Source organism: Hippopotamus amphibius, chromosome 17 (assembly GCF_030028045.1).
Source record: "Hippopotamus amphibius kiboko isolate mHipAmp2 chromosome 17, mHipAmp2.hap2, whole genome shotgun sequence".
Classification (NCBI taxonomy): Eukaryota; Metazoa; Chordata; class Mammalia; order Artiodactyla; family Hippopotamidae; genus Hippopotamus; species Hippopotamus amphibius.
In genome coordinates, this window is record NC_080202.1 from 43,022,323 (window position 1) to 43,033,904 (window position 11,582).

Consider the following 11,582-nt stretch of genomic DNA (forward strand, 5'->3'; position numbering starts at 1 on the left):
AGGAGAGAGAAGGACGCCCTGGGAGTACAGCGGGGCGGGGGGTCTAACGCAGATTGGAGGAGGGCAGAGGGGGGAAGGCTCCCTGGAGGAACTGACATCCCGGGTGAGGCCTGAAGAATGCGTGGGAACGTGAGGAGACACAGGAAAGAGTGTTCCAGACAGAAGGAGTGATGTGCACGGGCCGTGAACGAAGGCCCCACGCGTGCAAAGAACAGGGAGAGCTTTGGGGGGAGCGAGGACGAAGGTAGGGATGTGGTGAGAGGAGGCCGGAGAGGTAAGAAGGGCTGTGGCACCCTGGCTCCTCCGGTCCCCGCCAGCCCTCCACCCCATGGCAGCTTTGCTGTGCTGCTGGGGCCGCATCTGTCCCCACATCCTCGCGAGAGGACCAGGTTGGGGATGGGACCCCCAGGATGCCTTTCAAGAAGCTCCTTGGTACCCAGGGCCTGGGGGGGCTTCAGTGGTCCGTCGGGGGTGAGGGGTGACGCCTTCTGTGGGGCTGTGCTGTCCTGGGGCCGCAGGAGGGCAGACGTCCGGTGGACGAGCGGGTGGCTGCTGCCCAGTTGGGCTTGGGTGCTGGGTTTCTGGGGAGTGGGAGTAGCTCACCAGCCCGTCCACGTTCCCCCTGCAGCCGCTCCTCCCAGCAGGGCTGGCGCAGGGCCAGGCCTGTGGCCGTCCCAGGTCAGAAGCAGCATAGGGTGGGGGAGAGAGCTCAGAGCAGCCTCCAGCCAGCCCCAGCCCCGCTGTGTGACTCAGGGGAGTTGCTTCACTTCTCTGAGCCTCAGCTTTCTTGCCTATAAAATGGGCCAATGATCCCTGCGTTCATGGGGCCTACCAGAGTTGTGGTGAGGGCCACATGAGGCCCTCCGTGTCTGGGGAGGGACAGAGGCAGGCGGAGACATGGCCCTGGGTCAGGGAGGCGTGAGAGTGAGGGCGGCACGTGAGGGAGGGAGGCAGAGCCCAGAGGGCCAGGGAGGCTCCCGGAGGAGGTGGCATCCGCTGAGGGGTTGTGAAGTTTTTTTTTTTTTTTTGGCACACGGGCTTAGTTGCTCCGCGGCATGTGGGATCTTCCTGGAGCTGGGATCGAACCCATGACCTCTGCATTGTCAGGCGGATTCTTAACCACTGCGCCACCTAGGAAGCCCTAAGTTCTTTTCTTTTTTCGTTTAAAAAAAGCAAGTGCTTTTCTTCTTTACAAAGACGGTATTCAAGTCGTGTAAGAGAGAATCAAGCAAAAAGTTGGGGTCACCCTTCTCTAGTCTGGCCACCATCAGCACTGTTAGAGCTTCCAGACCCCACCGTGTCCTCCCACACAGGAAAACGGAGTGGCCCCAGCACACACGGCATCACATATGTAGTGAGCTGGGGTTTAGCAAAAGAACCAGAGAAGAAAGGGGAAGGGTGGGCCTCCTTTCCTGGCTAAGGGAACCCACAGTGGGGAGGGGGTGCAGGAGCGTGGCTCACCAGGACCATCGCGGGGCTCCGTGCAGCCAGGTTGCGGGTGCAGGGGCCAGACCTCCAAGGTCCCCTATGCAGCAGAGGCATTGGATTTTTTTTTTGGCCACACCGCATGGCATTAGTTCCCTGAACAGGGATAGAACCTGTGCCCCCTGCAGTGGAAGCGCAGAGTCCTAACCACTGGACCACTAGGGAAGTTCCAGAGACGTTTTGGATTTTATTCTGCTGGCAGCGGGAGCCGTTGAGGGCTTTTGAGCACAGGACCGTCACATTAAACAGGATAGAGTTCCTGTCTTACAGAAGTTATCATCTCACTAGGTCGATAGGATTTAAAATATAAAGGAGTGAACGAGGCTTTGGAAAGAGTTGCAATGGACAACCATGGTCATGTTTTCTCTCAAAACACATTTCTTCTCATAGAGCAGCAGCAGCGTCACAGGGAGAGGAAGACACAGGGCAATTGCCCAAGGGCCAAGAAAGGTGAGTGGGGCTGAACATCCTGCCTGTCCTCCACGCTAAGCCACATGCAAAGGCCCCCTGAGACCCTGGGGGCCAGACACCGAGAACGTCTGTGAGGCCAGCACGCAGGGGATGCTTTTCAAGCTCCCAGGTCTGTGGTGATTTTGCTCATTGTGATTCTGGACTGAAGCACCCACTTAGTCCTGAAAAGCCCAGAGGTAACACAGGTGAGAGAGGTGGGAAATGTAACACTGACTGTGTGTGTTTTCCTCCAAGGGGCTTCTTTCCCTTTCTGCTGCGGAAGAGACGCTCAGGGGAAGGCGAGAGTCAGGTAACTTTGAGGAGGGTAACGTACTGTGGCCGGAGAAAGCAGGGGGATGCAGAGTGAATATTTCCCTTTCTGTGTTCTAGGAGGGCTTTTTCTGGAGAAGGCAGCCACTTTGGCTTACGGATAATCATAGACCTCTCATCACCACACGCAAGAAAAACATGGCACAGAAGCTACATGACCAGGAGTCTTCTGATGAGGATGAGATTTTCCACAAGGATGCGGGGTAGATGAGAGGGGACAAGTTAAAAATCTCATCTAAAGTGGGGAAGTAAGGAAAAGTGTAATTGTTCCTTTCGAGAGTGAAAGCCTTGACGTTATTCTTCTTATCTCGGGGAAGTCAGCAAAGCCCCGGCAGAGGACGTTCAGGCTGCAGATTCGGCTGCTGGGGAGACGCGTGTGGAAAGTGAGGCCACACACGAGATGGGGACAGTGTGAGCCGCGTTCTGCCTCTGGCCACCTGCACATTTTAGTCAATAATTATTGAGAACGTGCTCAGAGCCCATCACTGGGCCAGGGGCGTGGGCCGCAGTGCTGAGCGAGGTGGACCTGGGTCCCGCCCTCTGGAAGGCACGCAGGTGAGTAAGGCCGCCGCTACCACGAGGGGCGAGGGCCGGAGGAGAGAGAAGGACGCCCTGGGAGTACAGCGGGGCGGGGGGTCTAACCCAGATTGGAGGAGGGCAGAGGGGGGAAGGCTCCCTGGAGGAACTGACATCCTGGGTGAGGCCTGAAGAATGCGTGGGAACGTGAGGAGACACAGGAAAGAGTGTTCCAGACAGAAGGAGTGATGTGCACGGGCCGTGAACGAAGGCCCCACGCGTGCAAAGAACAGGGAGAACTTTGGGGGGAGCGAGGACGAAAGTAGGGATGTGGTGAGAGGAGGCCGGAGAGGTAAGAAGGGCTGTGGCACCCTGGCTCCTCCGGTCCCCGCCAGCCCTCCACCCCATGGCAGCTTTGCTGTGCTGCTCGGGCAGCATCTGTCTCTTGATAGCCTCTTGTAATCTGGCAATAAATTCAGTATAGGGCTCTCTCGCCCCCTGCATGATCTTTTGAAAAGAGACAGGAGCTTGCCCTTTAGCTTCTATTTTCTCCCAGGCTCTTAGGCAACAACGTCTCACCCATTCTATGGCCTGATCTTCCATCAGAATCTGATCTTGAACTCTGCCCCAATTCCCACTACCTATGCGTTGATCCAAGGAGATAGGAATCTGCCTTGCTTGGTTCTGGTTTGCCATAGTTTCAGCATGATCACACTACCAGGTTTTTTTTTTTTTTTTTTTTTTTCACCACCAGGTTTTGAATTGTAAAAATTCTCCTGGGGCTAACACTGCACGAGCCAACGTTGCCCAATCAGCTGGAATCAAACAAGAGCCTTCAGCTACTCCGTGTATGATACCTATGGTGAATGGGGAATTTACTCCATAATTCTGTACTGCGTGCTTTAATTCTTTCAACAATTTGAAAGGGATTGGCTCCTGTACTGCCTCATAAATTCCATTGGGATTGTTAGGATCCACTCCAGGTGCCACCCTTTCATGAATCCTTACTGGAAATGCCATTTGCATAGCTTCCAGATCTCCCTCTTGTCTAGCCTGCAAAGTGCCCTTCTGTAAGGGTGATAAAACTGAGTGTCCTTTAGACACAGGAAAGGCATGAGCTCCCCCAGGCGGCGTTAAGGAGGGTGGAGGAGGGGGCAGTAGAGGAAGTTCACTGATTCAGGGGTAACCGATAATAATAGAGTGGTGAATTAATAATCCGACATAGGTACTGAGAGTTTCGAGGAAATGGCAACATTTCAGAGTCACTAACTGTAAGGTATGTTGCCCTCCTGCCACCCTAACTGGTGCTCATTTTGCAGGTCAGCTACTCTTCTTGTCAGCGGTGTGGCCAAGGGGAGGCAGAATGTCTTTCAGGCTGGAGCTTTGAGGAGGAAGTGTTCAAATTGCCAGAACTGGACTCGCACTTTTGAATTTCCCAGAAGGCCAGGCCCTGTGGCTTCCTTGAGAAGCTCCACATCCTTCCCAACCCCTCCCCCCACCCCTGGGCTGCCCAAATCCTGCCTCATGGTGCAGGGCTGGTGAGGGGGGTTGGGGAGATGGCCCAGTGGGAAGGAATTGTTGCCTTTGCTAGAGGAAGGATGGTTTGCACCCTGGTGACTCTGGGAAAAAGGCTTCCTCTGGTTGCTCAGATTGGATCTCTGCTGGAACCTAAGGAAGGTGGTGGAACTAAAGGTGTCATAAATAAAGGGTGGGTCGTGAGGCAGGAGAGGGGCGCCTGTGTGTCTCGGGACTCTCATAATGCTTTGGTTTCTGCTCAGAGTGCAGCGCCCGTGCCCCACTGGCCTGGGTCGCTGTGCCCGGGAGCCTCCGCATAGCATGTCCCCACTGCGCCTCTGGTTCCCATGGCGTGTCTTCGTGTGGCACCCATTGTGGCTTCTGGCCCAGGCAGCTCAGCCTCTGGAGTGGGCCCTGGACCCTGTCCAGTGGACCTCCGACCCCCCGGGGCTGACTGAACCTTGTTCTTCACATTCCTCACACCTCCCACCCAAATCGCCCTATGCGATTACACCCCGCACAGAGTCGGGGGGCTTTAATGACTTGTCCTCCTCTCCAGAGCAGATGTTGGTGCTGCCTCGTCAGGAATTGACTGAGACTTTGGTTCCACACCCAGACGCGGATTCAGCTGCAGGGCTGCCCGCAGGGCCAGATTAGTTTGCTGTTCCACATCAGGATGTGAATGACAAGCTAACCCAGCAGCAAAAGCTCCCAGCAGCGGTTCCAGTGCTGGACTGGGAACAGAATCAGGGCTTGGTTCTGCCTTTTTGGCACAAAAGTAAGACGAAAACCATACGTCTAGATCAGGCTGAAGGTCACCAGTGATTTGAAATACTTGTTCAAGAGCTCAACACCAACGAAGTTTATTGTTTCACCCCCAAACCTGAAGAAGGATCTCGTTCAGCATCAACAGCTTGCTAAAGTTATTGTTGGAACTATAGTTGTGTTAGAAAATAAAACTCAGGGTCTAGAACAACAGTTGCAGGGTGATTGTGTAGACTCCGGTATGGATACCGTTTATCCTGAGGAGACCCTGCCTATGGATTTTCTGGGGAACTCAGAGCAACCTCCGGAGCCCCCTGAGGAGGCTGAAATTTCTGCATCCCAGCAAGAGGCCCAGCTTCATCATCCAGAGACCCCTGAGGAGGTTGAATCTTTTTCACCCCAGGCAGAGGTCCAGGATGAAACTGCAGAGCCCACTGAAGAGGTAGAACCACCTCCACTCCAGCAGGAGCCTCCATCTCAGTCTCTAGAGCTCCCTCAGGAGTTTGAACCTTCCCTACTCCATCAAGAGGCCCCAACTGAAGCTCCAGGGTACCCTACCGAGTATGTACTTGAAAGTCCAGTGAGTGATGAGGTAGCATCCCTACCTGGCATTCAGCATCACGCTCATTCAAACGTTCCCAGTGTCACACTTAAACCTCTGGATTTGGAACTGACCATCACTCCAGAGCCCACTACGGAAGCTAAGTTTCCTACAGCTCAGCAGGAGGCACTGGCTCTACAACCTGAGCCTCCTGAGGAATCTTCTGCAATCCAGCAGGAAAGCCCAGGTCAGCCTCTAGAGCCTCTTGCAGAAGCTGAGCCTTTTCCAAGTGAACAGGGGCAACCAACGCAGCCTTCTGAGCTTAGTGAGGAAGCTGAACCCTTTCCAACCCAGCATGAGACCCGAGTTCAGCCTGCAGAGTCTGTTGGAGAAGCTGAAACTTCTCCAACTCAGGAGGAAGCCTCAGCTCCGTTTCCAGCAGAGACAGAACCTTTTGCAACGCTGCAGGAGCAACAAGCTCAGCCTCCAGAACCGTCTTCAGGGGAGGTGGCACCTTCTCCAACTCAATAGGTACAGCCAGCTCAGCCTTCAGAGCCTTATGAAATGACCGTTTCACCTCCAAGTCACCATCAGGCTCAGCATTCAAACGTATCCACTATCACCATCAAACCTGCAGATGTGGAGCTTAGCATAACAGCAGAACCCACTCCAGAGGTGGGACCTTCTCCAACTCAGCACAAGCCTTCAGCTCAGCCCTCAGTGCCCCTTAGTAGTGCAGAATTGTCTACAGCCCAGCACGAGGCCCCCACGCTGCCTCCACAGCCACCTGACGAGGTTGAACCTTTGCCAGCCCAATCTATAGACGCTGTTACACCTAATAAACTTTCAGCACAAGAGGAGACCACAGCTCAGACTCCAGAGCTCTCTAATGAGATGGTAGTTCTCTCTCCAGAGCATCACGTAACAACGGTTTCTCCTCTAGGTCAGGATCAAGCTCAGCTTCTGCAGCGGCCCACTGTCACTGTTAAACCTGTGGATCTTGCACTTGCCATAACTCCAGCATTCACTAATGAGGTTGAAAGTTCTCCATCCCAACAAGAAGCCTCAGCCCAGTTCACAGTGTCCCCTGAGCAGGTGAAACCTTTGTCAGTGCAGCAAGAGGTTTCAGATCCGCATCCAACTGCCTCTGAAAGTGTTGAACCTTCTCCAGTCCAGCAGGAGCCCCCAACTCAGCCTCCAGAGGCCCCTACAGATGTTGCAGCTCCACCTTCACTACCTAATGAAGTGACAGGCTCACCTCTAAGTCCAGGTGAAGCTCAACATCCAGTGTTGCCTGATAGCACAGTTAAACCCTTGGATTCTCTTAACTGTAGAGCCCACTGAAGAGGTGGAACATCCCGCAGTGCAGCAGGAGGCCCCAGCTCAGTCTCCGGTTCCCCAGGGGGGCTCATATATATCTCCTGAGCCCCCTAAGGAGGTGGTACCTTCTGCCACACAACAGGAGCTTCAGGCTCAGGCATCAGAGCCCCCTACAGAAGTGGAACCATTGCCAGTCCAGCCTACCACAGAGGCTGAACGTTCCACAGTCCTGCAGCAGAGTGCAGTTCCAGCAGCATCCCCCGAAGTGACAATTGCAAGTGCAGAGCAGGTTCAGCTTCCACATCCAACCTTGACTGAGGTCACAGTTCAACCTTTGGACCTGGAAATTACGTTAACTCCGGAATCCAGTATGGAGGCTGAACTTTCTCCAACCACGCGGCAGCCCCAAGCTCAGCCTCCAGAGGCAGTTGTAGCTCAGTCTCCATCGCGTCCCGAGGTACCGGTTCCAGCACCAGATCAGGCTCATGCTGAGCCTCCAACATCACCCAGGGTCACAGCGAAACCTTTGGACCTGGAGCTTACCGTAAGTCCAGAGCCTGCTATGAAGTCTGCATATTCTACAGCCCTGCCGCACTTAACGTTACTGCAGGATCCTATGTGGAGACTGAACTTTCTCCAACCATGCAGGAGACCGCAACACAACCTCCAGAGCTACCAGTTCAACCTCCATTCCAGCAGGAGGTGACAGTTCCAACTCCAAGTAAGGATCAAGGGCAGCAGCCAACATCACCCAGCGTCACAGCTCATCATATGGACCCAGAGCAGACGACAGCTCCAGAACCTACTACGGAGGCTGGACCTTCTACAGCCCTGCAGCCAACTGAGGTGGCACTTGCACAGCCATTTCTGACTCAAGTCACAGTTCCACCTGTGGACCTGGGAGGTACCATTTCTCAGCAACCAAGTCCATCTGAGACAGTTCTTTTATTTTCACCTCAGGATTCAGTATCCACAGGTCTTCCTGGTGTAAACTATACCCCAAAAAAGAAGCAAGCAGAACAGAATGCCACCATGAACATCAACATGTGTGACCTCTGTACCTGCAAAGATGAGACGCTGTCCTGTGTGGGTCTCAGCCCCAAGCAGAAGCTCCACAGAGTGCCTGAGCCACAGCCCAACACCTACAAGGGCATCTTCACCACCGTGTAAGAATCCCTTTCCTCATTTGTTCTCTGCATCCTGCCTGACATGGCAGCCTTTCTTCGAGGTCTTCCTGGGCCTTCCTCATCTTCCCAACCCATGTTGACTGACTTTCCGTTTCTACCTTTTGTTTGTCAATGTTGCTTATCTTCATTCTCCTTCTTGCTATTGTTCCCTCTTCTCCAGGTTTCTACTTATCATTGCCCTTATTCTTTTTCCTTCTCCATTTTTTACTCCAGTATTTAACTCCTTAACATCGACTCTTCTCCCATCTTTGCTGCATCCTCTTTACAGCAACATGTGCCTCTCCCCACCTCGTTGGTGGTAATACCACAGAGTGGTTAAGAGTGAGATTCCGGAGCCAGGCCGCCTGGGTTTGAACCCAGGTCTGTCGTTGATTAGCTTTGTGACTCCATGTCCTCATCTGTAAAGTGGGGACTGTGGCGGTCATCATCTCATAGCATTGTCGTGAGATTTAGATGCGTTAATACAGGTAAAGCTCTTATATCAGTGCGTAGCATGTATTTTAGTGTTAGCTATTACTATTATTGACTCTCTCCATTATATCTCGAAGTCATATTCGTTTCCTAGCTTTCTATTTATAGCACCCTTTCTGTGCCCACCCCAGGGCCAAGTACTGTGGGAGCCACAGAAGTCCAGCATTGTCTCCAGAACATGACAATGCCAAGTGGGAAGAAAGGGGATGTGCCTTAAAAGGGAGGTAATATATACTAAAGTATTAAAAGAGATACAGATAGGGGCTGTAATTCACCAGAACCTGTAATCACTGAGGTGTGGGGGTCACAGAAATCTGCATGGATAGGCTAAAACTTTAGCTGGGACGTGAAGATTGGGTATGATTTTTTAGAGAAAAAACAGGGAGTACAGTGTAGGCAAAGGTGTGAGTGCAGGGATGATCAGGGTTTAGTAGATCCGTCTGTCTGTAAAGAATGGGGTTAGGCAGCAGTGAAAGATATGATTATGAAAAACCTTGGCTCTCCGCAATGGGGATTTGAAAGTTATGCTCTAAGATATGGGGGGGCCACTGAAAGTTTTCAAGCCAGAGAGACAAATGATTAGAATGAGAGGAGGATTTTAGATTCCGTATGTAGAGTGATCTAGAGGGGAAAGCTTGATTCAGGGAGACCAAGTAACATGTTCTAGCAAAATCTAGGAGTAAAGTGAGAAGGGGCTGAATTAGAATGGTTGAGATGGGAGTAGAAAAAAAATTCTGAGAGCACTACAGAGGAAGAACTGACAAGATGTAGTAACTGACTAGAGTTGGAGGATTGGGTATACAGGAGAGAGGAAAATCACGTGTGTTGAAGGGCAGAAGGATGGTGGTGTAACAGTGAAAATACAGCAGTGGAGAAAGGAGAGTCAGTGTGAGGGAGAGGAGTTCAGTTTTAGGCATCTATTACTGGTGAGCAGAAAGCACCCAGAAGGCTCTGTTTGAGTGGAAATGTCCCTTAGGCCGATGGGCAGAGAGGTATCTGTTTTGACTTCTTTCTGAGCCCCCTGAAGAATGTGCATATAAACTGAATAGTTTCACTGTTGCTGAGGGAAGAGGACAAAGCTAAAGGTAAAGATTCAAAGCCATCCACTGAATGAGTGGTTGAAACTGAACCTCCGACATTTTAACAGCTTCTCTTGAACATGTCTAATTCTCAGGTACATTCTCATTTAAAAAAAAAAGTCACAGAAGTATATAGGATGAGATGTGCAAATTGTACCCCATCTTCCCACCACCAATAAGGTAACTCCTGTTACTATTTTGATGGTGTCCTTCCTTCCAACCTCTTTCCTTTGCGTTTGTTCCCCTGATGAGGTGATACTTTTACTCCTTGCTCAGTGCTTTGTGCTTTTCCCTATGCAGTATGTCTAAGAGATGTTTTCATATTAGTCCTTCCAAGTTCTAACTGCCCTTATCCTTCCAACATGTGGAGTGAGTTTGAGGGCACTAAGCAAATCTTTGCTATTGCCTGGCGTAGGATTTCTTTATATTTATTTGCTGATATTGAGCAATGTTTGCCATTTTTCTCATTGATTGGTAGGAGTCATTTTAGACACATAAGTGATTTTGGGGAAAAAAAGACTTACATTCAAAGCAACTGGCATTATGTATCCAAGAATCTGGACAGATAGGAAGTTCAGGTTCTGAGGAGAGGCCGCGTTGTTTGTGCCAGTGGCCTCACGTTATGTCTTTATTAACTGTGCACACTGGGCAGCTGAGAAGCTGTGGGAATGAGAAAACTGGTCTCTTCTGCACTTGAATATTCCCCACAAGGTGACCATGATTCTTTTACTTATTTTCCTCATTCTTTTCGTGCCGATTCAAGGATGTGAACTGTGTTTCTTCACAGAAATTTCCAAGGAAACTCTATGTCTTACATTGATGAAAATGTATGGAAGGCATACCGTTGGACTGAGACACTGTGAGTATATTCTGTCCAGATATGAATACAAAGAGCTAACTGCATTGTAAGATCCTTCTTGGTCCAGAATTTTGAGGTCAATAGCTGTGAGAAAAGGTATTTCCCCCTCCATATCCCAAAGCAACCTACTGACTGGAATTCTGTGTTTATTTTAAAAATTAAATGTGGCAGGCCCTCTTTAAAATCAGTAAGAGCCAATTTAAACTTCGTTTCCATTATACAAGTAATACATGATTTTATACTCAATATGGAAAAGTGAAATAACAGATATAGTGAAAACCTTCCTTGTGCCCTAATCCCCCACCCATGCTACTTTGAGTTTAGTATATATCCTTGCAGACTCTTCCATATATTTGAGTAAATGCATATTTAAGGTAACAACAGGTTTGCCACATGATTTTATCATTTTTTACATAAATGATAATCTCCTGCAACTTGATTTTTCCACTTCATGCTATGTCTTAGGAGGGTGAGTCTACAATTATCCATTCTCTGGCTATAGAATTTCTGCAGCCAAAGTGCAAATAATTTTTGGCTCACCTTGGTAGATTTCTTTCCTTCCCGGTAAATAGATGGTTACCCCATTCATTTAAACTCCTGCATGGTATTCCGTAGTGTGAATGTATCACAGTTTAATAATGCCCCTCTTGAAGGATGTTTTGATTATGTCCAGTTTTCTTGTTACTGCATCACTGCAGTGACCGTCCTTGTACATGCTTCTTTGTGAACCTGGTCAAATATTTCTGTAGAATTGTTATCTGGAAGTCGGGTTGCTGGGGGGACGACTACGTAGTTATAAAATTTTCATTACCCTCAAAAAAGTTGTGCCACCTTAAACTCCAGTCAGCATGCTGTGATGACATTCATTTCCCCACACCCTTCCATCACTGATATTTTCCCCTTTCTTTCTGTTTTTTTTTCTGCTGATCGGATGGGTGAATATAAAGGGTCCCATCTGAATTTGAATTTTTCTGATTGCTTGTGAGTTTAAATATCTTTCTATGATTTACTGAACATTTGTATTTCATCTCTGAATTGTCTGTCCTTTGCCCTTTCTTCTGTTA